Genomic DNA, 27,470 nt, shown 5'->3' with positions numbered 1-27,470 from the left:
CGGAAAAAAAAAAAATCAGATATTTTGAACTCCCAAAGTTAGACTCTTTGAATTTACAAATCTGTATGATATATAACCTATCTTCTATAAGTAATTTTGCTAAAAGTTTCTCCCTCTGTCTTAGACTTAAGTGATTATATGAGTACCCTTCCATTACAGTGATGGAACCTGGTTCTTAAAGAAAACACTGGATCTTCCAAGAATAAGAGATTGTTATTCCAACAGAATTAGTGGAGGCATTATGTTTTTCCTTCCCCCTCTTCCAGGAACATTCTTTTAAGTTTGCCTCCCCAACGCCAGCCTCCCTCTCATTTCGCCCCATCACTTTCACCTTTTTCTTCCTTTCTCTCTCTTTCTCTCTTGCTCTTCCTTTGATCACAAATCCTCTACCACTCAGCCCATGATTATTTCTTCTACTTTAAGAAAACCTTCATTAAATACTCTTTGGGATTGCATGTCTATGCCTAACTAACAGAAAAAAATTATTTGTAACTGTGCCATCTCCCCATACAGGGTAAGATACATGGTTGTCTGGAATTGTTAGTTTGGGTCCTCTGAGAAGCAGACACTATGGCAGGATTAGATGTGCAAGCATTTTACTGGGGGAAATGCCTGTGAAGAAAAATGGGGAGGAGCTGGAGGACGCAGAAGGAACCATGGAACTGCACACAGGTCTGACCTTATGAGAAGAGAGGGAAGGAAGGAAGGCTGTGTAGGAAAAGTCTAGACTACAGTGCTCTTCTGCAACGCTGAAGAGGGATCCTCCAGCGAAAGCTGCCCATTAGAAGAGCTCTCATATCCCCAAATGAGTCTGTCTGAGTGTCTGCTGTGCCCAGTCACTGGCTAAGACCCACTGGGAAGAATGGCCTCAGGCAAATATGCGGTAGGTGGCTTAGAAGTTATGGCTAGTGATCAATGACATCTGTCTTCCATGAAGTACGGCATCTAAGAGGTACGTGGCCAGCACATCTGGGTTAGTCCTAAGCTGTCCTGGACTTGGAAAAAACAGACAGGGCTGCTTATGCCATGAGCTGCATCCAAGAAGTGTTTCATGACTGATAGGGTAAAATACTTGTCAGTTTAGAGGAAACTTATAGAATATTTTTGGCCATTCTCTTTCCTACATTGTACATTATGAGGTATTTTCAGTTTTTCCCAGTCTCCAGGCTCTTGTTCATGTGTTCCTAAACATACACATTCTTTCTGCCTGAAGTGAGTCTTCTGCAACCATTTCCCCAGCCTAGTGGCTTGAAATTTCCACTAAACTCCTCTCCACAGGAGAGTACTTCTGACTCCCCAACTAAAGTAGATGCCCTCACATCTCTCTGGAATTCTTGCAGCCTAAGTTATTTTTCTGTATTTAATATTGTCCTTTTGTCTACTAAATATATCACTCATGAAGCCATAAGCTGTAGCCGTCTCATTTACCATTGTATTCCTAGGGCCAGGCATAGAGCTGATTAATATTTCTTGAATGAATGAATATGTTGTGCAAGATGTGCTAAAGTAAAAAAAAAAATGATGTATAAGACAGTACTCACTTTCAAAGTTTTTACAATCTAGGATAGATTTCTCAGCAGATGATGGTGCAAAACTACCAAAATTACTGAAATAACTGAATAAAAAGACTTTTCAGAAGACTTAAGGCTTTAATTTCCTAAGTCAAGAATTGTATAGCCAGTAGTTAAAAGTCTACCAAGTTAAAATCTTATCAAGCCCACTTTCTTTAAAAAAAAATTTGTTTTTTATTATACTTTAGTTCTAGGGTATATGTGCACAATGTACAGGTTTGTTGCATATGTATACATGTGCCATGTTGGTGTGCTGCACTCATTAACTCGTCATTTACATTAGGTATTTCTCCTAATGCTGTCCCTGCCCCCTATCCCCATCTAACAGGCCCTGGTATGTGATGTTCCCCACCCTGTGTCCAAGTGTTCCCATTGTTCAATTCCCACCTATGAGTGAGAACATGCAGTGTTTTATTTTCTGTCCTTGAGATAGTTTGCTGAGAATGATGGTTTCCAGCTTCATCCATGTCCCTACAAAAGACATAAACTCATCCTTTTTCATGGCTGCATAGTATTCCATTGTGTATATGTGCCACATTTTCTTAATCCAGTCTATCACTGATGGACATTTGGGTTGATTCCAAGTCTTTGCTATTGTGAATAGTGCCACAATAAACATATGTGCGCATATGTCTTTACAGTAGCATGATTTATAATCCTTTGTATATATACCCAGTAATGGGATGGCTGGGTCAAATGGTATTTGTAGTTCTAGATCCTTGAGGAATCGCCACACTGTCTTCTGCAATGGTTGAACTAGTTTACAGTCCCATCAACAGTGTAAAAGCGTTCCTGTTTCTCCACATCCTCTCCATCACCTGTTGTTTCCTGACTTTTTAATGATTGCCAGAACGGCTTTAACTTTCTAAAATCACATAGGCACATTCTCCAAGTCTGTTCTTGGATAGCCAAGGTTTCCTGACCTCAGGGGCATCTCAGTGAGGGCTGCTAGAAAATTATTTCCTGCACACAACTCACCCGAGTTCCTGATTGCCCTGGCCAGAACTTCCAACACTGTGTTGAATAGGAATGGTGAGAGAGGGCATCCCTGTCTTGTGACAGTTTTCAAAGGGAATGCTTCCAGTTTTTGCCCATTCAATATGATATTGGCTATGGGTTTGTCATAAATAACTCTTATTATTTTGAGATACGTCCCGTCAACACCTAGTTTATTGAGAGTTTTTAGCATGAAGTATTGTTGAATTTTGTCAAATGCCTTTTCTGCATCTATTGAGATAATCATGTGGTTTTTGTCTTTGGTTCTGTTTATATGATGGATTACATTTATTGATTTGTGTATGTTGAACCAGCCTTGCATCCCAGGGATGAAGTGAACCTGATCATGGTGGATAAGCTTTTTGATTTGCTGCTGGATTCGGTTTGCCAGTATTTTATGGAGGATTTTTCATCAATTTTCATCAGGGATATTGGTCTAAAATTCCCTTTTTTTTTGTTGTGTCTCTGCCAGGCTTTGGTATCAGGATGATGATGGCCTCATAAAATCAGTTAGGGAGGATTCCCTCTTTTTCTATTGATTAGAATAGTTTTAGAAGATATAGTACCATCTCCTTTTTGTACCTCTGGTAGAATTTGGCTGTGAATCTATCTGGTCCTGGACTTCTCTTGGTTGGTAGGCTATTAATTACTGCCTCAATTTTAGAGCCCATTATTGGTCTATTCAGGGATTCAACTTCTTCCTGGTTTAGTCTTGGGAGGGTGTATGTGTCCAGGAATTTATCCATTTCTTCTAGATTTTCTAGGTTTATTTGCATAGAGGTGTTTATAGTATTCTCTGATGGTAGTTTGTATTTCTGTGGGATTGGTAGTGATATCCCCTTTATCATTTTTATTGTGTCTATATGATTCTTTTCTCTTTTCTTCTTTATTAGTCTTGCTGGCAGTCTATCTATTTTGTTGATCTTTTCAAAAAAACCAGCTCTTGGATTCATTGATTTTTTGAAGGGTTTTTTGTGTCTCCATCTCCTTCAGTTTTGCTCTGATCTTAGACATTTCTTGCCTTCTGCTAGCTTTTGAATGTGTTTGCTCTTGCTTCTCTAGTTCTTTTAATTGTTATGTTAGGGTGTCAATTTTAGATCTTTCTTACTTTCCCTTGTGGGCGTTTAGTGCTATAAATTTCCCTGTACACACTGCTGTAAATATGTCTCAGAGATTCTGGTATGTTGTGTCTTTTTTCTCATTTGTTTCAAAGAACATATTTATTTCTGCCTTCATTTTGTTATTTACCCAATAGTTATTCAGGAGCAGGTTGTTCAGTTTCCATGTAATTGTGTGGTTTTGAGTGAGTTTCTTAATCCTGAGTTCTAATTTGATTGCACTGTGGTCTGAGAGACAGTTCGTTATGATTTCTGTTCTTTTACAATTGCTGAGGAGTGCTTTACTTCTAACTATGTAGTCAGTTTTGGAATAAGTGCGATGTGGTGCTGAGAAGAATGTATCTTCTGTTGATTTGGTGTGGAGCATTCTGTAGACGTCTATTAGGTCCTCTCAGTGCAGAGCTGAGTTCAAGTCCTGGATATCCTTGTTAAGTTTCTGTCTCATTGGTCTGTCTAATGTTGACAGTGGGGTGTTAAAATCTCCCATTATTATAGGATGGGTATCTAAGTCTCTTTGTAGGTCTCTAAGGACTTGCTTGATGAATCTGGGTGCTCCTGTATTGGGTGCGTATGTATTTAGGATAGTTAGCTCTTCTTGTTGAATTGATCCCTTTACCATTATGTAATGGCCTTCTTTGTCTCTTTTGATCTTTGTTGGTTTAAAGTCTGTTTTATCAGAGACTAGGATTGCAACCCCTACTTTTTTTTGTTTCCCATTTGCTTGGTAGATCTTCCTCCATCCCTTTATTTGAGCCTATGTGTGTCTTTGCATGTGAGATGGGTCTCCTGAATACAGCACACTGATGAGTCTTGACTCTTTATCCAATTTGCCAGTCTGTGTCTTTTAATTGGGGCATTTAGTCCATTTACATTTAAGGTTAATATTGTTATGTGCGAATTTGATCTTGTCATGATGATGTTAGCTGGTTATTTTGCTTGTTAGTTGATGCAGTTTCTTCCTAGCATCAATGGTCTTTACAATTTGGCATGTTTTTGCAGTGGCTGGTACTGGTTGTTCATTTCCAGGTTTAGTGCTTCCTTCAGGAGCTCTTGTAAGGCAGGCCTGGTGGCAACAAAATCTCTCAGCATTTGCTTGTCTGTAAAGGATTTTATTTCTCCTTCACTTATGAAGCTTAGTTTGGCTAGATATGAAATTCTGGGTTGAAAATTCTTTTCTTTAAGAATGGTGAATATTGGCCCCCACTCTCTTCTGGCTTGTAGAGTTTCTGCGGAGACATCCACTGTTAGTCTGATGGACTTCCCTTTGTGGGTAACCTGACCCATCTCTCTGGCTGCCCTCAACAGTTTTTCCTTCATTTCAACCTTGGTGAATCTGATAATTATGTGTCTTGGGGCTGCTCTTCTCGAGGAGTATCTTTGTGACGTTCTCTGTGTTTCCTGAATTTGAAAGTTGACATGTCTTGCTAGGTTGGGGAAGTTCTGGATAATATCCTGAAGAGTGTTTTCCAACTTGGTTCTGTTCTCCCCATCATTTTCAGGTACACCAATCAAACGTAGATTTGGTCTTTTCACATAGTCCCATATTTCTTGGAGGTTTTATTTGTTTCTTTTTGCTCTTTTTTCTCTAAACTTCTCTTCTCACTTCATTTCATTAATTTGATCTTCAGTCACTGATACCCTTTCTTCCACTTGATCAAATCGGCTACTGAAGCTTGTGTATGAGTCATGTAGTTCTTGTGCCATGGTTTTCAGCTCCATCAGGTCCTTTAAGGTCTTCTGTACACTGTTCATTCTAGTTAGCCATTTGTCTAGTCTTTTTTCAAGGATTTTAGCTTCCTTGTGATGGGCTCAAACACCCTCCTTTAGCTTGGAGAAGTTTTTTATTACCAATCTTCTGAAGCTGCCTTCTGTCAACTCGTCAAGGTCATTCTCTGTCCAGCTTTGTTCCGTTGCTGGTGAGGAGCTGTGATCCTTTGAAGGAGAAGAGGTGCTCTGGTTTTTAGAATTTTCAGCTTTTCTGCTCTGGTTTCTCCCCATCTTTGTGGTTTTATCTACCTTTGGTCTTGATGATGGTGACCTACAGATGGGTTTTTGGTGTGGATGCCCTTTTCGTTGATGTTGATATTATTCCTTTCTGTTGTTTGTTAGTTTTCCTTCTAACAGTCAGGCCCCTCAGCTGCAGGTCTGTTGGAGTTTGCTGGAGGTCCACTCCAGACCCTGTTTGCCTGGGTATCACCAGCGAAGGCTGCAGAACAGCAAATATTGCAGAACAGCAAATGTTGCTGCTTGATCCTTTCTCTGGAAGCTTCATCTCAGAGGGGCACCCAACTGTATGAGGTGTCAGTCAGCCCCTACTAGAAGGTGTCTCCCAGTTAGGCTACTCGGGGGTCAGGGACCCACTTGAGTTGGCAGTCTGTCTGTTTTCAGAGCTCAAACACCATTCAAGCCCATTTTCATAATAGATAAAACTGATATTAATAAATGCTTTATCTGCATATAAATGAATATTCCTGGGAGGAGAGTTTTATTTATTTTAAATTTTCATTTTTTCAATAATTTAAGCTTATTTTAGATTTGTGGGTACATGTATAGGTTTGTCACATGGGTCTGTTGCATGATGCTGAGGTTTGGGATATGAATGATCTCATCACACAGGTAATGAGCATAGTACTATACTCATAGTACTATGCCAAATTGTTAGTTTTTCCACTGTTACCTGCCTCTAGTAGTCTGCAGTGTCTACTGTTGACATCTTTATGTCCATGAGTACCCAGTGTTCAGCTCCCACTTATAAATGAGAACATGTAGTATTTGGTTTTTGTTCCTGCATTAATTCACTTAAGATAATTATCTCCAGTTGCATCCATGTTCTGCAAAGGACATGATTTCCTTTTTTTTTAATGGCTGCATACTACTCCATGGTATATATGTAGCACATTTTCTTTATCCAGTCAACTGTTAAAGGGTACCTGGGTTGATTCCCTATCTTTGCTATTGTGAATAGTGCTGCAATGAACATAAGTGTATGTGTCTTTTTGGTAGACTGATTTATTTTCTTTTGAATATATACCTAGTAATGGGATTGCTGGGTCAAATGGTAGTTCTGTTTTAAGTTCTTTGAGAAATCTAGAAAGATAATTTTAGATGGCATTAAGGAAGTGACAGTGATGATTGCATTATGTCAATGATACCTTCTTGACCACTGAATCTGGCCCTGTCCCAAGCCAACCAATTCTCTTTTTCTTTTTAAGATGGTTTAAGATATTCTGTTACAACCAAGTAGTGTGCTGAATGAAACACAATAGAAAGAGTTTGAATTATTTAGGAGTATACATTTTTTTTTAGTATAACATTGACAGCAGATATTAACATGTAAGTAATGAATGTACTAAGAATCATGGCATAAATAATAATCCTTTATAGCTTCATAACTCCATAGTTTATAGAATGCTTTCACATAGTCTGTTCACAGTTGCTATATAAGATGGGCAGTGATTGTCAGTCTCAACTGAAGACACAGCTTCATCCAGAAACTTCTTCAAAGTCAATGAAAGTAATGTGAACAGTCATTATCAAAACCCAGCTCATCTTCCTCCTAACACTTCCATTAGTTCCTAATGACCTTTTGCTAGAGACTTCATGAATCAACAGTTCTAGGTTGCTATGAACATCTAACAAAAGATACAAGTAAATAATATGTATTAAGAATAATTAAATTGTGTATGTCTATGTTTCAGTGTAAGGTGAATAATACAAAAAAACTTATCTGATAATCTAGACAACATTCATGTACAGCTGCCATTTTTTAAAAACCTGGCAAAAACTTCCAAAAGAAAATATTATTAGTCCTTTTAAAGAAGTGCTTAACTAGCAGTATTTAGCTTTGATCTCATGATCCAAAGTAAACTCAACAACTTTTCTCAAAGAACCAAGACTTTTAAATTAAATCATTGGCTTCCAAAATCTTGGCTGAGAAATCTGACATGGTAAACTATCTTCTGCTCCATTTATCTAATGTGAAGAGATGAAGGTCCAGGATGAAACCTGGCAGGATTTGAACCCAAAGTTCCGGGAAGTCTAAATGAGTCCAAGATTATGTTTGGCGGAGAATCGTTCCCCCTGGCAGGGAAAACACACAGCTTTAAGCCTGTTGATACTGACAAAGCTTTTTAAGATAAGGGATTAAAATGCTCCCTAAAAGCAGAAACTCTTGGTGTCTGCCTTAATGCAACAGGTAGATAATTCCAAAACACTTCTGAAAAAGGTCTTTGTTTGGGATACTCTCCCTGGAAAGGAACAAGGAGATTATTTATCTGTGACCGAAAAAGAAAAGAAAAGGGCAAGCAAGCAACTTCTTTCCTTCTTTAATAAGAGTGAGGTCCAGGGAGAGAGACAATCTCACACTACTCTGAGAAACAGTTAAAAGCAGGCAATTTTCTCCTCCCTCAGGCTCTGCGGTTAGATGGTTAGAGTCTGAACCAAGGAGAAAGACTAGCAGCTTCTGTTCACAGCTTAGATAATCACTTCCTGTTTGTCCTTAGGCAGATTGCCTCATCAGTTTCAGGAGGCTTGATTAAGAGTGTCTCAATTTACCCATCTAAAATAATAGCTGTTTCATCAGGGATATTGTGGGGTTTAATTAAAGCCTGTGAAGGGTACTGAGATCCTCAGATAAGACTCTCTGTGTAAACACTAAATAATGTATGTCTGCCTATACACAGGTATAAGCTAGGCCTGCAAAATTGAATTTATCTGACAAAATATTTTTTCATCCCATCAACATGCCTCACACTAGTTTTGTTGCCCCAGACTTAGAACAAAAATTCCTTCAGGCCAGTATTCTCCAAGAATTGCCAAATGCTTAGATAAGGTGCCTTGGTAAAGCTTAAGTGTCCTGGCCAACTTTAGGTTACCTGCCTTCTTACAATGTTTTTCAAACCTCAGGTATTTGTTTCACAATTTCATAGATTTTACTATTTCTGCTTACCACCTGTACCATTGTTTAATATTTTCCAAATGGGATACTTATTTGCCTTAAAATGCCTTAAAAAGTTTATTTAGGGCAAAAATTTCACATGACTATTGTTCACAGAAAACGAGTGTTTTCCAATAGCAAAGACATAGAATCAACCAAATGTCCATCAGTGGTAGACTGTATAAAGAAATTGTGGTACATGTACAACACGGATTACTATGCAACCATATAAAAAGAACAAGATCATGTCCTTTGCAGGAACATAAATGGAGCTGGAGGTCACTATTATTAGCAAACTAACGCATGAACAGAAAACCAAATACCACATGTTCTCACTTATAAGTGGGAGCTAAATGATTAGAACGCATGGACACAAAGAGAGGAACAACAGACATTGGGGCCAACTTGAGAGTAGAGGGTGGGAGGAAGGAGAAGATCAGAAAAAATAACTATTAAGTACTAGGCTTAGTACCCAGGTGACAAAATAATCTGTAAAACAAACCCCTGTGACAGAAGTTTACCTATTTAACAAACCTACACATGTACCCCTGAATCTAAAATAAAAGTTAACGAAAAGAAAACAAGTGTTTTCTAATATACATTAAGTACATACCTATTCAAAATTTTAAAAGTTTATTCATGTTACTTAAAAATTATCTTGCATATCAATAGTTTATGCATATCATATTTTGATGAAGTAAAAAGTAAAAATCATTCAAAATTGTGTATAATCTCCAGATGATTTATACTTTATATATATAATACATTTTGATGCTATTCTTTTTGGCAGCTTTATCAATGAGCTATTGCAGTTTAACAAACTATAGAGGCTTAGAATAATAATCATTTATTATTCTTTAAGGGTCTGTGGGTTGACTGGGCAATTCTGCTGTTCTGAGCCAGGTTTGACTGATCTTGGCTGGCCTTAGTCATGTGTCTGTGATCAGCTGGCAGACTGGCTGAGGCTGGCTGGTTTAGGATGGCCTCAGTCACATACCTGGTGATTGTCCAGCTCTTGTCTTAGGGCAATGCAGTGACTGGATCACACGTCATTCGTTTTTCAATAGACTATGCTAGATGTTCCCAGAAATGATTTAGGGTTCTAAAAGAAAGCAGAAGTTGCAAGGCCTCTGGAGGACTAGGTTTGGAAGGAGAACCACCTAGCCTCTCCTACATTTTACTGGCTAAACAAAATTACAGTGCCAATTCAGAGTGGTTATGGTGGGGTCCAAAACTCATTAGGGTTCCATATTCCTCCTAGCTTTCCACCAAGCCATCCCTAGGCTGCAGTCCTCATCCTCATGGTCCAAGTAGCTGCTGGAGTTCAAGCCATTACATGCTGAGTTTGACCTGCAGGAGGCTGAGGGAGGCTGGATAATGGTCCCTCAAGGCCTCCATGTCCTAAGTTTTACAACCTGTGAATGTTATCTTACATGGCAAAAGGGGTTTTGCAGATGTGATTAAATTAAGGATCTTCAAATTGAGAGTTTATCCTCAATTGCACAGGCAAGCATAATGCAACTATAAGTGTCCTTGTAAGAGGGAGGGAGAGGGAGAATTGATTGTAGCAGAGACAGTAGGCAACATGATGAGCAAAGTAAGATATGACACTGTTGGCTTTGAAAATGGAGAAAGGAGACAAGTAATGCAGCTCTAGAAACTGGAAAACGCAAGGAAATGAATTCCTCTCTAGAGTCTCCAAAGGGAGAATGTCCTGCTGACACTTTGATTTCAGCCCAGTGAAACTAATTTTGGACTTCTGGACTCTAGAACTGTAAAATAAAAAATCTATGTTGTTTTAAACCACCAAGTTTGTGGTGATTTGTTGTAGCAGCCACAGGAAACTAAAGCAGAGGCTCACTAGATGTTCCATATAATACTTCCACTTGAACTCATTGGTCAAAATTTGGTTACATGGCTACATATAGCTATATAGCTGCAAGGGTGCCTGGGAAAGGCTTTTTTTTTTTTTTTTTTTTTTTTCTGGATGCCATTAGTGCCTACTAAAGAAGAAGTGAATGATGTTGGAAAACAACTCATCATGTCTGCCACAGATGGAGAGATAGTACTCAAAGTAAATTCAATATATACTGAACATTTAACAAATGTCAGGTATGTTCTGGGTTCTGGTTATATACAGGTGAACAATACAGGCAAAATTCCTGCTCTCATGTAGTTCATATTGTAGAGAGGGAAGACAGAAAATGAACAAAGCTATAAATATATAATGTAAAATGGTGATGTATGCTAATAAAGAAATAAAGCAGGGGCTGAGTATAGAGTTGGGAGATTCATGACTATTTTGGAAAGGATTTTACAAAAGAATATGAGAAGCATCCTGTCATAAGATAATAGGGTGTAGCAGGCCAGGTGGTCAACTGGATAGAAACTGCTGTGCCTAAAGGTATTTGAAATCAAACTTAGAATCTGCTTCCAAAATGACAATGTGAGGAGCTCTGTGACTCTCGGCCCAGTGGAACAACCATAATTGATAAAAATTATTTTTAAAATAATTTCTCTGAAAATTATTATAATGGCATACAACAGATGATAAAATAGTTATTTTTAATAATCAACTAAATCTTATTAAGAACAGTGAGCATCTGTAGCATTTGAGTCATGACACACTCTCTCCCTATCCTCCCTCCCCTGCCCCACAGTTCAATGTGGCAAAAACTCCATTCCAAACAGATGTGGCCAAGAAGATAGGGTGCCCTCCTCTCTAAGCTCGAAGTCAAGGGGTGTACCTGGAGAGGCAGGTTTTAGCATTTCTGATTCTCCTATGCTCTGTCTTACGGAGGCTAAATTCCAGGCAAATGTGAATGAGAGGTTGGGGGATTCCCTTTCTCTACTCAGACCCCAATCACAGGGCAGAGGCTCTACTCAGTTACAGCAAGCTGGGAATACTATAGCTCAGATGACGCTCTCCCCAGATCTCTCATAGGTAGAGGTTTTATGCCAGCTGCCAGCAGAGGCTAGTCCAGAAGACCAGAGGCTGCTTCCCTTACTCAGTGTCCTTCTCATAAAGCAGGAGCGTCTCTTCAAGAGAAATGAGCCACCGTTCCCAACCCCAGCTCCACAGAATAGGTACAGATGTTTTGCCAAAGGGGGTAGGCATAAGAACAGAGTTCTGAAGTCTTCCTCGTAGGAACTGACTTTATTTGGAAGAAAGTGTGGGAAAGAAAGTTCAAGCCTAAGGGTGATCTCAAAACCTTGGAGATTTTTAGTGGTAAGGAGGCTGGTTGCAACATGAGAGCAACAAACTAAACCATAGAGCAACTAGTTTATTGAAGAGAACCAGGGAAAAAGCTAAGAAGAGACTTACTTGGGTCAGAACAAACCTCAAAGACTGGATTTAAAGCCTACCCTTGCAAAGGGGCCTGAATTTATTTGCATCAGACTATGGGGCACTTTATGCTCTAGGACATTGCCAAGAAATAATAGAGCAATAAATCAGCAATTAGTGGAGCCTAACAGCTGGGTGTGATACCAACAGAAGCAGACAGCTTAACAGAAAGTTCAGAAAAAGAGACAGTGAAAGAGAGCCCTACTAAAAACACTGTCATCCCTGTTTAACTGTGGGCATGCCCAAGCTTCTTAGTAAAGAGCAACAAAGTTGACAAGCCTCTGGCAAGTCTGATGAAGAAAAAAAAGAGACAGACAGAAGACACTGATGGCTAAATTAAAGATCAGAGGAGCGGTTATTACCACTAACTTCACAGAATAAAAATGATTACAGACGTATATTATGAACAATGGTATGTCAGCAATTTAGGTAACCCAGATGAAATAGACAAATTCCTAGAAATATACAAAGTACCAAAACTACTCAAGAAGAGATAGGAGAGCTGATTAGATCCATAAAACACAAAGAGATTGAGTTCAGGAGTAACAAAGTTCCCACAAAAAAAAGTCCAGAACCAGATGAATTCACTGGTGAATTTTACCAAAACTTAAACATTGATATCAATTATTCACCAAATTCTCCCAAAATATAGACGAGAAAGGAACATTTCCCAGATCAGTCTATGAGGGTAGTATTACTCTGATACTAAAATCTGACAAAGACATCACAAGAAAACTACAGACCAATACTTCTTACGAATATAGACACAAAATATTCAACCAAATACTAGCAAACTGAATTCAGTAATATATAAAAGGGGTTATATTCCATAACAATGTGAGATTTATCCCAGGAATGCAAGTTTGGATTGACATCTAAAAATCAATTAATATAATATACTATATCAGTAGAATCAAGAACAAAAAACATATAAGCAATTTGATAGATTTAGAAAAAGTATTTGACAAAATTCCAAATCCCTTCATGACAAAAGCAATAAGAATAGAAGGATATTTCCTCAACCTGACTAAGGGTATGTACAAAAACTCCACAACAATTTATTTATTTATTTATTTGTTTATTTATTTATTTAGACAGAGAATCTTACTCTGTTGCCCATGCTGGAGTGCAATGGTGTGATCTCAGCTCACTGCAACCTCTGCCCCCCAGGTTCAAGCAATTCTCCTGTGTCAGCCACCCAAGTAGCTGGGATTACAGGCATGGACCACCATGCCTGGCTATTTTTTCTATTTTTAGTAGAGATGGGGTTTCATCATGTTGGCCAGGCTGGTCTCAAACTCCTGACCTCAAGTGATCTGCCCGCCTTGGCCTCCAAAAGTGCTGGGATTATAGGCGTGAGCCACCGTGCCCAGCTGCTGACAATATATTTAAAAGTAAAACATGGGAAGCTTGCCCCGTAAGATCAGAAACAAGACACGAATATCCACTTATGCTATCTCAACCTTATACTTGAGGTTCTAGTCAGGGATATTAGGCAAGAAAAAGAAATAAAAGACATTCAAATTAAAAAGAAAAAGTGAAACTACTTGTATTAGCAGATGACATGATCTTGTATATAGAAAACTCTAAAGAAACTATTAAAACTAATAAATGAGTTCAGCAAGCTTGCAAGACACAGATCAATATGCAAAAATCAACTGTATCCGCCCACTGTAGCAGTGAATAAACTGAAAATGACATTAACAGATTAAGTCCATTTACAATAGCATCAAAAGAGTAAAATATTAAGAAATAAATTTGTGAAAGAAGGACAAAACTTATACTCTGAAAAGCTATAAAACACTGTTGAAAGAAATTACAGATAACCTAAATAAATGGAAAGTGATCCCATGTTCATGGATTGAATTACTTAATATTGTTAAGATGTCATTACTCCCCAAAATGATTCATAGATTCAATGCAATGCTTTTCAAGATCCAAAGTAGATTTTTTTTTTGCAGACATTGACAAGGTGATCCTAATGTTTATATAAAAATTCATGGGATTCAGAATAGCTAAAACAAGCTAGAAAAAAATGAGAAAAGTGTTAGTGTACTCACAGCAATTTTAAAACTTGTTACAATACCAGTAATCAAGACAGTCTGGTAAAGAGTCTGGCATAGGGATAAACATATAGATGAGTGGAGTTGAAATGAGAGTCTGGCAATAACCCCCGACATTTATAGTCAACCGATTTTCTACAAAGGCATCTGAAGAATTAAATGGTAGTAAGAATGATCTTTTCAACAAACGATATTGGGAAACTTGATGTCTGCCTGCAAAAGAATTAAGTTAGCCCTTTCCCTCACATCTGACACAAAAAATAACTCAAAATAGGTCACGGATCTAAAGATAAGAGTTAAAACTATAAAACTCTTAGAATAAAATAATCTTTGTAACTTTGCTAAGCAATGGATTCTTAGGTGTGACACCAAAAGCACAAGCAACAACAACAAAATAAATAACTTGGACTTAATCATGATTAAAAGCTGTTTCACTTAAAGGACACCATTAAGCAAGTAAAAAGACAACCCACAAAATGGGAGAAAATATTTGCAAGTCATATCTCTGATAAGTGACTTGTGCCTAGATCATATACAGAGCTCTTACAACTCAACAATAAAATGACAAACCAATTAAACAATGGGTAAAGATGTGAATAGACATTTCTCTAAAAAAGATGTACAAATTGACAATAAGCACATGCAAGGATGCTCAACATTATTAGTTATCAGAAAATGCAAATGAAAATTATAAAGAGCTATCAGTTAACACCCATTAAGATGGGTATAATAAAAATTACAAATAATAACATGTTGATGATGATGTGGAGAAATCAGGATTCGCATACACTACTAAAGGGACTTTAATATTTTGAAGCTGCTTTGAAAAGTAGTCTGGCTGTATCTCAAAAGTTTAAACTTAGAGTTACTATATGATCTAACAATTCCACTCCGAGATGTATACCCAAGAGTAATGCAAACATAGTCACACAAAAAGTTGTATACATATAAATGTTTATAGCAGCATCATTCATAATGGCCAAAAAGTGGGGGAGAAACATCCAACAGTTGAAGAAAGAGCAAATAAAATGTGGTATATCCATATGATGGAATATTATTACGCCATTAAAAATGATAACATGTTACAGCATAGATAAACCTTGAAAACATGCTGTTAAATGAAAGAAACCAGTCAAAAATGCCCACACATTATAAGATTTCATTTATGGAAAATATCCAGATAGGCAAATATATAGAGACAGAAATTAGATTAGTCATTTCCTAGGCCTGTGGGATTTAGTTAAGGTAGATGGGGAGTGACTATTCACTGGCACAGAGTTTCTTTTGGGGGTGATTAAAAGGTTCTAAAATGGACTGTAGTGATGGTTACACAACCTTGTACATGTACTAAAAACCATTGAGTTTTACACTTTGTAAAAGGGTGAATTGTATCATATGTGAATTACATGTAAGTTTATATATATAAGAGAATATGCTAGCCAAAATAAAACTAAATGAACTACAATAACAAAAAACACATCTGGGGTTATATTCAGCCCATGCATAACCAAATTGTGGTACCTAAGATAGAGTCTTTATAGGATCCCCTTCAACTTCAGGATGTTCATTTTATGGCAGAAAATCATGACCTAGGAATAAGAAGAATTAATATTTGGTACACAAGATGAAGAAGAGATTATATTTATTCAGCTGACTAGCCTTAAAGGAAAACAAGGAATAAAAGCTATGCATAATTGACCAAGCAGAGGAAAAGAAAGTTGCCTTCTAATCCCAAACTTAAAACAACATGGTCTGAAGACTAAAATTTTCTCCATGGCTGAGAACACCTGATCTTATGAACCGAGAGGCAGGAAGGGGTTTCTCGGGAAGAGCAAGCAGTTCTGTGTTGATCAGGTGTTCTCAACGATGGAGAAAATTTTAGTCTTCAGACCGTGTTGTGTTAAGTTTGGGATTAGAAGCCAACTCGGTTTAGAAATAGGAGTCCTGGCTAGGCGCAGTGGCTCACACCTGTAATCCCAGCACTTTGGGAGGCCAAGGTGGGTGGATCATGAGGTCAGGAGTTCAAACCAACCTGGCCAACATGGTGAAACCCCGTTTCTACTAAAAATACAAAAATACAAAAAAATCAGCTGGACGTGGTGGTGGATGCTTGTAATCCCAGCTACTCAGGAGGCTGAGGCAGAGAATTGCTTGAACCCGGGAGGCAGAGGTTGCAGTGAGCCGAGATCATGCCACTGCACTCCAGCCTGGGTGACAGAGAGACCCCATCTCAAAAAAAAAAAAAAAAAAGAAAAAAAAGAAAAGAAATAGGAGCCATTGGTTCAAATTCAGGTACTGCCAACCATTATTATAAACTTGGACTTACCATCCCCAGTCCTCATTTTCCTTGTCTATAAAAGAAGGCAATCATTGCTATTCTGAAAACTTGTTGGGAGGATTAAATAAATATGGTTATTAAGTGCCTGACATATTAATTTCCACCTAATTCACTAGCATGGATCCAAATCTACCATCCTGTTCTATATTGTCATTTCTCTCTTTTAAAAAATTCACTATGTATGGTCTTTCTATATTCTAGGGGAAGCCTAATTAGTTATCAGCATAAGAGTATGTGATTTAGAAAATAGTGTTATTTCATCTAAGGGAGAAAGAAGAATTCTCTATCACCACCACTACTACTACCAAATAGCACCAATCTGCTGGATTTCTTTCTTTTCTTTCTTTTTTTTTGAGATGGAGTTTTACTCTGTCACCCAGGCTGGAATGCAGCAGTGCAATCTTGGCTCACTGCAACCTCTGCCTCCCAGGTTCAAGCGATTCTCCTACCTCAGCCTCCCGAGTAGCTGGGATTACAGGTGCCCACCATCACGCTTGGCTAATTTTTGTAGTTTTAGTAGAGATGGGGTTTCAACCTGTTGGCAAGACTGGTCTCAAACTCCTGACCTCAGCAGGGATTACAGGCGTGAGCCACCGCACCTCTGGATTTCAAAATAAATTGGGATAAAGGACAGAGAATGATTTCCCTGAGCAAAATAAAACTCAGCTTTGAACCTGTAAGTTTCCTAAAGAATAATCTGGTATAAAATCCTGTGCATGCAACCAAATGCTGCAAAGGAGAAGTACAAGGTGTTGCTGGAGAATATAGAGCAGGATGACCTAACTTTGCCCACTGGGGTCTTAAAGGAGCTGTATCACCATTTCTGCTTCCCCACCGCTCCCCACCGAATGGTTTGAAACTGGCCTTTTTGAAGCTGGTCTTTTAAACAATCATTTGCTGTCTTTAAAAAGTTTTAAATGGCTGTCTCAGTAAAAGTGAAATCAATATTCTTTCAGCCCTGGCTTTTAGCAGATAATGTCTCCCCATAAATCATGAGCATAATGACACTGGAATAATTCATCATCTCATTACATTTACAGATGATGCGCCACATTGTTCTGAGGCGAAGGTTATCTTCCCTGCCTGGGACTCCATCCAGAAACAAATAAAAGACCAAGGAACCTGATTATTCCATGGTCCGTTTATAGAAGTTGTTGTGGATCAGTTTTCCGTCTGTCAGCTACTTTTTCTTTACAGTCCTTCTGTGAACTCACTGCAGGGATATATCCTTCTAGCTCAAGACTTTCACTAACCTTTAAAACTTTGTTGTTGAAGAGGCACTTGTCTAGGATGAAGATGTTCTGTGGGCTTCTTTTTATATCAGTGCCAGATCTAAGGTCATTAGTGAAACAGTCAAGGATTTATTGAGCAGCTACTATTTGTCAGGTTATGGCACTGGATGCTGACATGTTCTGTTCTCATTGACTGTACCATCACGGGGGAAGATGATCAAGAACTCTTTACAAATAATCATACCATCATTGCTAGTGGTAAGTACTGGGGAAGGGAGACAAAGGGGGCTATTAATAAAAGAACCTCCTAATTGAACTGGTGGGGCATGAATTATAGAAGGCAGCTCTAAAGTGATACTTAAGGTAAGACTAAACATCAGGTATATCATATCTGTGGACTCAATACTTGATGAAGGACTGGATGAATGAACAAAAGCAACAACAGAGAAGCAAGGGAATGGAAAAATAGTTCAGATAATGGCTATTAATGTTAAGGACTGATTCTTTACCCAGTCAAAAAGAGCTGAATTGGTAACTGTCAATTAAGATTTGTGTAGACCTGTGGCATTATCCCTTTAGTACAAAACCTTACTATTTATACAGACTGCTGAAGTCCTAGTTTGGGTAAGTGCTTCAGAAGTAAACAGACTTGAATGTAAATTTCAGTTACCATATTTGGTTAATTCCATTGAAGCTTTTAGTGATAATTTCTGAATCTCAACTTCTTCAACTGTATAATAGGGATAATAAGACCTCTTAAGGTTGCTGTGAAGATTAAAAGAGAATATGTGTACCAATGCAGGAAGATACAGGGATTAAGAAGCTACGCTGGGTTTTCTAGCAAGTTTTGTTTGAATCCCTGCTGGGCCACTACCTAGCCATGTAACCTCAGCAAACAGCTATTGTTTAACATAACATATATGTTCCATAAACTCACTGCATTATGCTAAATTGGGCAGTACAAAGCACAAGGCTTATGAGGAAAATGGGGCTCAGGGCACAGCACAAAACAACTTTTTCAGTGACATGTTAAAAAAAAAGATAGAAACCTAATGTTAAAAGAAAAACTTTAGATAATTAAATTTAGTAGAGTTTATTTCAGCAAAGAATGATTCATGAATTGGGAAGCCCCCAAAATTTGACTTAAATAATTTTACTAGAGAATGAGTGTTACTTCTTGGTGAACAAGGGATTTGACTTGTTGCACAGGAGAGCTTGAGAGAGCTTCATGCAGCAATGTGGGCTTTCAGTATTTATAGACAGAGTAAGGAAGTGAGGTATAACAATAGCTTGATTGGTTGCAGTTCAGTAGTTTGCCTTATTTGACATGTTCTAATCATTTGGCAGCCTGTGATTGACTGAAGCTCAGCTGCTATGATTGGCTGAGACTCAGCCATTAGTTACAAGAATATACTTGTAAGTTAGGTTGCATTTTGATACATACAGACTCAAGATATGGAGATAGCTTTAGGCCAAATTTAATTTAACACTAAAGAAACAGTAGACAACTTTACACTTGATAAATAGCTAAAAAACAATAACAAATACAACAATATATAAATATGGCACTCCACCTGGAAAAAGACCTAGGGTTTGCCTATGGAAGTGGGGTGGAAAGGGTTGCAACTTGCAAGCTACTGTGAAGTGGCAGGAGCTGGTTATCTGGAATCCTAGGGAAAGTTGTAGCACCAGATGAGGATGGTGTGGCTCACAACACGCATCAACCGTGTTGGAGCAAACATGCGTTGTAGCAGAACCTGATGTGCTTATCGTTGCTCTGCCTCAGTTCTCTCATCTGTAAATAAAAATGATCATGGCACCTGCCTTGCAGGGTTGTTCTAATCGTGATTACACTAGATAGTTCCAGGTAAAGTGATTAGCACTGGGCCTGGCATATAGGTTTGGTGTATTTCCCCTGGGCATTTATGATTTCATATTATGTTAAATTTGACTTAAAGAATTTTCCTAGAGGGCTGCGTGTGATGGTTCATACCTGTAATCCCAGCACTTCAGGAGGCTGAGGCAGGCGGATTACTTGAGGTCAGGAGTTTGAGACCAGCCTGGCCAACATGGTGAAACCTGTCTCTGCTAAAAATACAAAATTTAGTTGGATGTGGTGGCAGGTGCCTGTAGTCGCAGCTACTCAGAAGGCTGAGGCAGGAGAGAATCTCTTGAACCCAGGAGGTGGAGGTTGCAGTGAGCTGAGATCGCGCCACTGTACTCCAGCCTGAGTGACAGGCGAGACTCTGTCTCAAAAAATTTTTTTTCTTTTTACTACAGGATAAGTGTTACTTCTTGGTGAGCAAGGAATTCAACTTGTTGCGCAGAGCCTGACAAAGGCTCACAAACCTACACAGTCATGATACCTATGCAGGGTCTCCTACTCCTTTTTCTCAAACGGGCCTGACAGGGGAGGCTGAAGACCATTTCTTCCTGAGGAGAAGGCAGGGAGAAGAAATGGCAGCCATGGCTCCCTAGACTCAAGGAAGAGACGAGGACCATAGGTAAGTGTTTCCAGTCCACCAAGAGAGTAGTCCTATATTAGCCATCGCCTCTGTTCTAGCTGTTCCTGTGCATGGTGCTGGAGTTAAGTCATATAACCTCCCATTAGCTGTAATCCACTTCTTGGTGACTCTCCAAACTGAACCTGAATTCCAGAGGTTTCCCTATCAGTTATCACAGTTGGCCCAGCCTGCCCTGAAACCCAGAGAGGTAATTTCATCTTTCATCTGTCCTCCTTCCTGAGTGTCTGCGGACAACTGGCTAAGAACAGATATGAGGGGGCCAGGGCATGACTCACATGGTTTGTTTGGCTGAGCTAGAGAACAAAGGAGACTGGCTTGTGTGAGGAACATGAGAGTTGTTTGCAGGACACTCCTGAGGCATCAGTGCAGGCGGCTGTGTGAGCTTCCCTGGTGTGGTTTGCTTCCAGCTAAAGCTCCTACAAGCTCCTGAGTCATATACTCCTGAGTCTGTATGTTTCTTCTCCATGGGTGTCTACTCCCACCTGTGTGCTAGGAGGGTACAGTGCTGCCTCCTCCTTAGCCTTCATCCCTGGAATGCCTTCTGTTATAGGAGAGACCCCACTCTCCTTCTAAGAGTGACCTTAACCCCTGCACCTCCATTGCCACCTTCTATTGTCACTCCTGGCTCTGAATTCATCCCTTATGCCCTTACCAATATCCCCTTGGCACTTCATCCTATATGTCTCTGGGACCCCAAGTTCTTTGATCATTCTCTTTTATTGTACCCCCACCTCCTATCACTCAACTAAGAATAGAAGGGTGGTGCGGTTAAGAGCATAGGCTTTGGAGGCAGACAAATCTAGAATTCTGCCTCTTCTGCTTATAAGGGGAAAGATAGTTCACTTCTCTAAGAATTAGCTTTCTTATCTGCAAAATGGGAATAGTAGTGCCTGCCTCCTTGGGGTTTCTGAGGATTAAATAAGTAATGTCTGTGAAATTCACAGAAAGCACCTGACAGATTAAATACTCTATTAATGTAGCTGTTGTTATTATTAAGATGCTTAACTTCTTATGAACAGTGGCAGTGGCATTGCAGAGCTAAATCCACACAGTAGGAAATTTACAACTATTTATCCAATGAATGAATTATCACTCATCATTAATGCTGAGTGTTCAGTTCATATATTTTTATATGAATGATGCATTCATTCCATACATTTTTAACAGACCATACCTACATTTGTCTTTTATTTTTTATTTTTTAATTTCAATAAATTTATGGGATACAAGTACAATTTTGTTACTTGCACAGATTGCGTAGTGGTGAAATCAACACTTTTATAAAGGGTATCCATCACTCAAATAACTTACATTGTATTCATTAAATAATTTTTCATCATCCACTCCCTCACCCTTCTGAGTCTCCATTGCCTATCATTCCACATTCTACATCTATGTGTACACATTATATATGTATGTACACACATATGCATACATATACATGCATATATATTGGTGTGAGCAACACCAATAGGCACTCTGAATGAGAATGGGTGTAAATTTGTACAGTGAGAATTACATCTAGGTGGAGAAATGACTTGGAAGCTTGAGTTACAGTCTGGATTGCTCCACATTTACATTTTCATATATCCTAGAAGTATGAAACCCATTTCCTCAAACTTTAAGCTTTATTAACTCAACCTTGGTCCACAAGTGCCTCCATAGAACTGTGTAGATAGAAAATACTAAAAAGACTTCTTTCAAGGACTTTTCTGTTGATTTGGGAGAATAAGGCATGTTCATACGGCTTTTAAATATCAGTATGGGTTAGCAGATAATTAGTTGTTGATATGAACCCTAGAAATAATCAACGTAATGGGAATTCAGAAGTAGGAGAGTTCTGGTCCAGCTAGCAGGCGAAAGGCAGGCCATGTTGAAGGTGAGAGACTATATGAGCTCTATAAAGGATAAAGGGTGTATCTGGGAAGAAAGTGAGACTAGGGCATCCCTTGTGGGGACCACAGCACAAATTCTGTGGAAAAGCATTGGAGAGTGTTGACTTGATATTTCCATCAGACATTGGTTCTCAAAGGGAATATGACTATCAGAAGGCTTTTTAGAAATCTTTGGGAATGATTTAGGTTGTCACAACTGGGGAGACACTACTGTCATTTAATGAGTCGAGTCTGGAAGTTGCAGACATCCTACAATATGTGAAGTAGACATAGAAATGGTAAATTTTCCTGAGTCCTGGATAACTTTCAGATGTCCTGCTGGACATTTATGTGGTTGAAAACCTGCATATATTTATTTTATGTATAACCGAGGCTACATGATTGATAGAGATAGATATAGATAGATAATGCTTTAGTATTATTACATTTTCCAGGACTGCAACTACAGAGGATAGGTTATAGTTGACTACCTTCAGAGTTTTACCAAGCATTGTTCACCATTTCAGAATATCATATCACCAATCAACAATGATGGCACCACTCATGGAAATTTCACTGTAACAGCTGGTTTGAGTTTGTAGCTGTCAGATTCACGGTAATTCTGTGCAAGTATATATGATTGTCCTTAGTTCTTATTTCAAACTGTCAAATGGAAAGTGAAAGAATGAACAATATTCTGTGAGTATTCTAACTTTTTAAAAATCCACAATGATTTTATATAAATGGATGCACAGATCAGTATGTCTTCTAGTGTAATCATGCCTGAGCACTTACATTTTAAAATATGTTATTTTATTATAAGTTAATTTTCTCTATTTCTCCTCTATCTCGTAGTGAAGTCATCATGTTAATATTTTTGAAACTGTTGGTTGTGTTGTCAAATATTCATAATAGATAGGAGATGTAGGGCTTGATAAGCAATAAAAACTCCTGGATTAAGAAATCAAATCTGAGAATTACAAGGACATATTTGCTTAAATTCACTGTAGTGGGGGCTGGGATGGGCATGGAGTGGGGTCAACCTTTGTTTAGCTTTACATCTTTCTCCATAGTGCCAAGGTAACTGGTTTGCTCAAATACATCAATTTTTAGTGATTTATTTTAGCAAGAGGTAGATACGCCTTTATACTTTTTCCATATTTAAATTATTTATATCTGATATGGATGTTTATGGAATAATGGATATGGCCAAGGAAATGGTTGTTGTATGGCTTCTTTATCAGCGTCTTCAATGCATCAAAATGCTTTCCTTCTGTTTAAATACCATAGCTGTAGAAGGGTCTCCACTGAGAAGGATTATCTGAATAAGCCATTTTTGTGATAAGAACACACCCCAACAGCCTTTCCCCCTGTTCAGCTTATGTAGTTAAGCTCTACAGAGAAGTTTCTCTTTTTTCTTTTTACAAACTAAGCAATGCTTTTCCCCTGACAGATGGCTGAGGCTTTCCAGAACTCCATGCTTCTCCAGAAACTATCCCTCAGGCAAGTCTTAGGTCCACTTAAACCAAACTTTGGCAAGAGGGAGAAATCTCACGTTTCCTCAAAGAGAAAATAAAATGGCAAGGCATGGGAATAAAGTCTCCAGCAGCTGGAGCTAGAAATTGTTCATAATTATGGCGAGAGATTTGGTGTCAGGATAAATCCTAAGCCTGGTTTCCCAATATTTGAGGATGGCAGGATGTATCACAGGGTCTTGTAAGATTCTATCAGGAGAAAATAAACATGTTGCTTTCACTTATGAAACAAGTATATTTTATATGTCACTTTAATAAACCAGAGAATGAAGTCATAAAATCAATAGTGATCGGTTACAGAAACACGAGCTGCATAGTGCTGGTTAGGTGTTTAACAAAAAGATCATGTAGACCCAGGCTCAAAGATCCCCCAGTCATTGTTTAAGATGGGTTTCCATGTTGAGGGCTAAATAACCAGGAAACAGCAAATGTAGTGCTCATTTCATGTTGAGATTGCAGCCAAATGCCATCGTTACTGTTCTTGGGCCTGACATACCCATTAAGGAGAGGTTGTTTAGACCCCAAATGGTATGCTAAATAAATAAAGCTTATTGGTGGTGAGGATGCAGTTTTGATTGCTCTGAAAATTAGACATTTTCACTGAGAAAATGCTTTTTGTAATGTGATACACTCAATAATTTTGATCTAAGAATCATTTCAGGATGGTTGCCTGCTGCTGAGTACACCAAATATGCTGACGTTGGTTTGGGTTTTGGTTTTCTAGGAAGTTGTTTTGGCATCAGGTAGACATTGGCTAAAACTGTCAACTGGGCAATATTCAACAGCATGGTCATGTTTAAGAGCTTGGGCTTTGCAGGCTAATAGATTTGGGTTTAAAACCCCAGACTCTACTCATGAGCTAGGGGTCTTCTGGGAAGTTACTATAAAAGCAACAATAACAACATTGTATTATGAACAATTTTAAACATAGACAAAATTAGAGAAAATAACTCAGTGATCCCCTGTGTACCCATCACTAGCTTCAAAAATTGTCAATATTTGGAGCAAGTTATCTAACCATGTTCTCATCAGTAAAATGGAATTCATAATAATTCTCACATTCAAGAGTTCATGTAGTGATTATAAAAGCAATAGTATATATATATGACCTTTAAGCACAGAGGCTGGAATATAATAAGTGCTCTCAAAAGTTTATTCCATTTTGAACTAGGAATACCTTTGGTTTAAAGACACAGCAACCTATGCTGAATGAAAAGTAGGATCTTTGTGGTTTTACTGGCCTTTAGAATTTCACAAAGAATATAGCCCCTTAGCATAAAATGATCAGATCTTATATTTAAAAAATAACCCCCCACATAGTACAGGGATCTGATGCTGAGCTAGCCAAGGCTGTGTCTCAGCAAAAATTCCAAATGACCCATGAAAGGCAAAAATTTCCTTAAAGAAGATGATACTGTCCTCAAAAAAAAAAAAAAAAAAAAAAAATCATTGCAATAAAACAAAAAGTTTGTGGCTAGAAAATCTTACCCCAATGAAGGAATACCCTTTCTGCTCAGGTCTGCAGGCTACCAGTGCTATAGATGACCTCAGAGTGAATAGCAGTTCTGCCATCTGCCATTCCCTTTTGGCTGTTCTCAGAGGCCTTTATGGCAGTGAGGGAGAGCATTCTTTTGGTGCGAGAAATAGTTACTGCTCTTGGGTTAGACTGAGAAAGTTTTGCTGAGCTTCAGGATCCAGAGTGAGTAATTTACAGAAAGCGCTCAAGGGTCTATTAGACGGGGTTCCCCTGCCAGGAGAGGTGTTGGGGAAGACTAGTTTTCTAGGACGAAAACTGAGCTGCTTTGCCGAGCACACCAAAAAAGGTGGTGCTGGGGGGGAGAAATGTAGTTTTAACCTTGATTTGTAGCAATTATTATGACCTTCAAAGAGTCATTTGTTAGGGCAAATAAGGATATAGAATTTTAAAAATCCACAAATTGGGTTACTTATTTTGGAGCCAAAGCAAGTTAATTTTAAAATGGGATCAGCACCATAGAATAAATACTTTTAGGTCTTATCCTGCCATTTATACTGGTGTGACCTTAATCTATCCTATCTTCAGTTTCCTTGTCTCAAAAATTGAGATTATAATAGTCTCCCTACGCTGAGGTTTTTGCCAGGGAGAAAGAGATAACATAGGTAAATACATGTGCATTGCTTTTAAATACTAGGTAAAGACTCATATCATCATCATCACAATCATCATCATGGTCATCATTAGTATTACTATTTTGGTGAGTTGATCAATGATGCTACTGGATGGAGAACTTTTTCTGAATGGCATTTCTCTTGCTGTTGGCTTGGACATAGGCAGGTAAACTCAATGTGGAAATTTTTATGCAGTAATTATTTGTTTTTCTTCTACCAAATTGCAGAGAATCCATACATGTAAGTACTGTCTGCTAACTGATTCCACCACTGGAGCTCCATGGAATCCATACAAAGCACACCTCTTCTCTTCTCCTTGGCATCCAATTTGGTGGCTCTACATCTGCTTTCAACAATGAGTCAAGGCTGTATCTGACAAGATGGAAGTTCAAAATCAACAACAAAATCTATTTATTTTGGTTTTGATCCTAGCCCTGGGCCTTTTACTAAGTATTCAGAACTGATTTAATGAATGAAAAAATGAATGAATGGTATACATTTCCATTGTCTATTCTGCTTCTTTTGCCTAGGGAATTGGGTTAGGCCATGATTTCCTTGTTGTTTTTTTCATGTTTGTTTTATCTGCACAACCCTAAATTAAACCGACTAGTTCCATTCATGTATTTCTCTCTTGTTTTATGAGCACCTAATTTCTTATTTTTATTTAAACAGAAGTTAAATAGTAAAAACTTTGGAGTATTTAATTTTACTTAATTAAATTTTTTTTTTAAAAAAATAAGCATTTACCTGAAAGGAGTATTGAATTTTGAAAAGCAACTTCAACAAATCCCTTTTTGGATGAGTACAATAATGGTTGAAGAGGGCACAATTCATGATGAATTCATTTGAAAGTATAACAGATTTAAAAGTTTTTTAAAAGGACTAGTATAGAAAAGCCCAAACAAATTATTCAGGATTTTGGGATGTTATTTAGAGAACACACTTTCTTGTATGATTGTTTCTTATTTTTCTCCTTTGTGGTTGCTTGAGTACCACTATAGTGACTCTGTTACAATGGAATTGTTTAACACAAAGTATGCTAAGCAGTTAATACTTTACAATTATATTTTAAGGTATGTATTGTTATGCTTTTTAAACCATAAATTTAAAAATAAGGCTCAGAGATGTTGAATATCTTATCCAACGTTGCACCAGTGGAAAGTTACAAGTCCAAGGTTTGTGTCCTGATTTAACAGGCTCTGAATTCCAGATTCTAAATTTGCTGTTGAGCAGAAAGTGATGTGCACTAGAAAAGTAAATTGATTTCCTATGTAGGCAGACTTCTCACATAAGTAAAGGACTTGTGAGATCTTTAACTTTACATTGCCTATACATTACACTGGTCTAGTCAGTAAATAGTCCCATGATTGCCCATTCTCCAAAGTTAAGTGACCAGTTAGAGAAATAAGATCAGGACCTGTAGCCTCATATTCTTGAGATCTCCTTTAGTGACAAATCAGAGATGATATCTTTCTTGTTAAGAGAAGGTAAATTTTTGCAACTATTCTGTGTGTTGAAACAAATAAAAATAGATAAATTATAATATTTAGGAAAAATATTCATAGGCCATAATTCAAATTAGAGTTGCAGGAAGAGTAAGTGGGAGGTAAAAAAAAAAAAAAAAAAAAAAAAGGAGAGTGAACTTCTGATTCATTTGGCAGTGAATAAGGAGGGAAAATAACGTGTTTGGGCTATAACTGGGAAGGAAGGATATTGAAAATAATACTAAGTGAGGGTTGGAGATTAAACACTTTCTTTCCCCAATGTTAATGGTGGCCTACTCCCAAC

The 27,470-nt window shown here is 38.1% G+C and overlaps 2 long non-coding RNA genes across 11 annotated transcripts in view; one reads left to right on the top strand and one right to left on the bottom strand.

The window, feature by feature from the left end:
• Positions 1-26,043, top strand: part of LOC105483418 (uncharacterized) — a 135,509-nt gene extending 109,466 nt beyond the window's left edge. For 4 of the 7 annotated variants that reach the window (XR_011620166.1, XR_011620168.1, XR_011620164.1 and 1 more), the window contains 5 exons: positions 17,409-17,858; positions 19,881-20,104; positions 22,527-22,615; positions 23,453-23,502; positions 25,910-26,043. This is a non-coding gene — a long non-coding RNA (uncharacterized lncRNA). The remainder of the gene's footprint in view (positions 1-17,408; positions 17,859-19,880; positions 20,105-22,526; positions 22,616-23,452; positions 23,503-25,909) is intronic. The other 3 variants (XR_011620167.1, XR_011620165.1, XR_011620169.1) reach the window with 3 other exon arrangements.
• LOC105483454 (uncharacterized) overlaps positions 1-27,470 on the bottom strand; it is a 379,659-nt gene that overhangs the window by 1,368 nt on the left and 350,821 nt on the right. Inside the window, exon 10 of one of the 4 annotated variants that reach the window (XR_011620152.1) lies at positions 15,552-15,619. The exons of 1 other annotated variant lie outside the window; for it this stretch is intronic. This is a non-coding gene — a long non-coding RNA (uncharacterized lncRNA). Of the gene's footprint in view, positions 1-9; positions 15,620-25,984; positions 26,055-27,470 lie in introns of those variants that run through there. 2 more of the 4 variants (XR_011620154.1, XR_011620141.1) reach the window with 2 other exon arrangements.

This window comes from Macaca nemestrina, chromosome 2 (assembly GCF_043159975.1).
Source record: "Macaca nemestrina isolate mMacNem1 chromosome 2, mMacNem.hap1, whole genome shotgun sequence".
Lineage (NCBI taxonomy): Eukaryota > Metazoa > Chordata > Mammalia > Primates > Cercopithecidae > Macaca > Macaca nemestrina.
The sequence above is the reverse complement of the archived record's forward strand: the minus strand, read 5'-3'. Positions and strand labels throughout refer to the sequence as shown.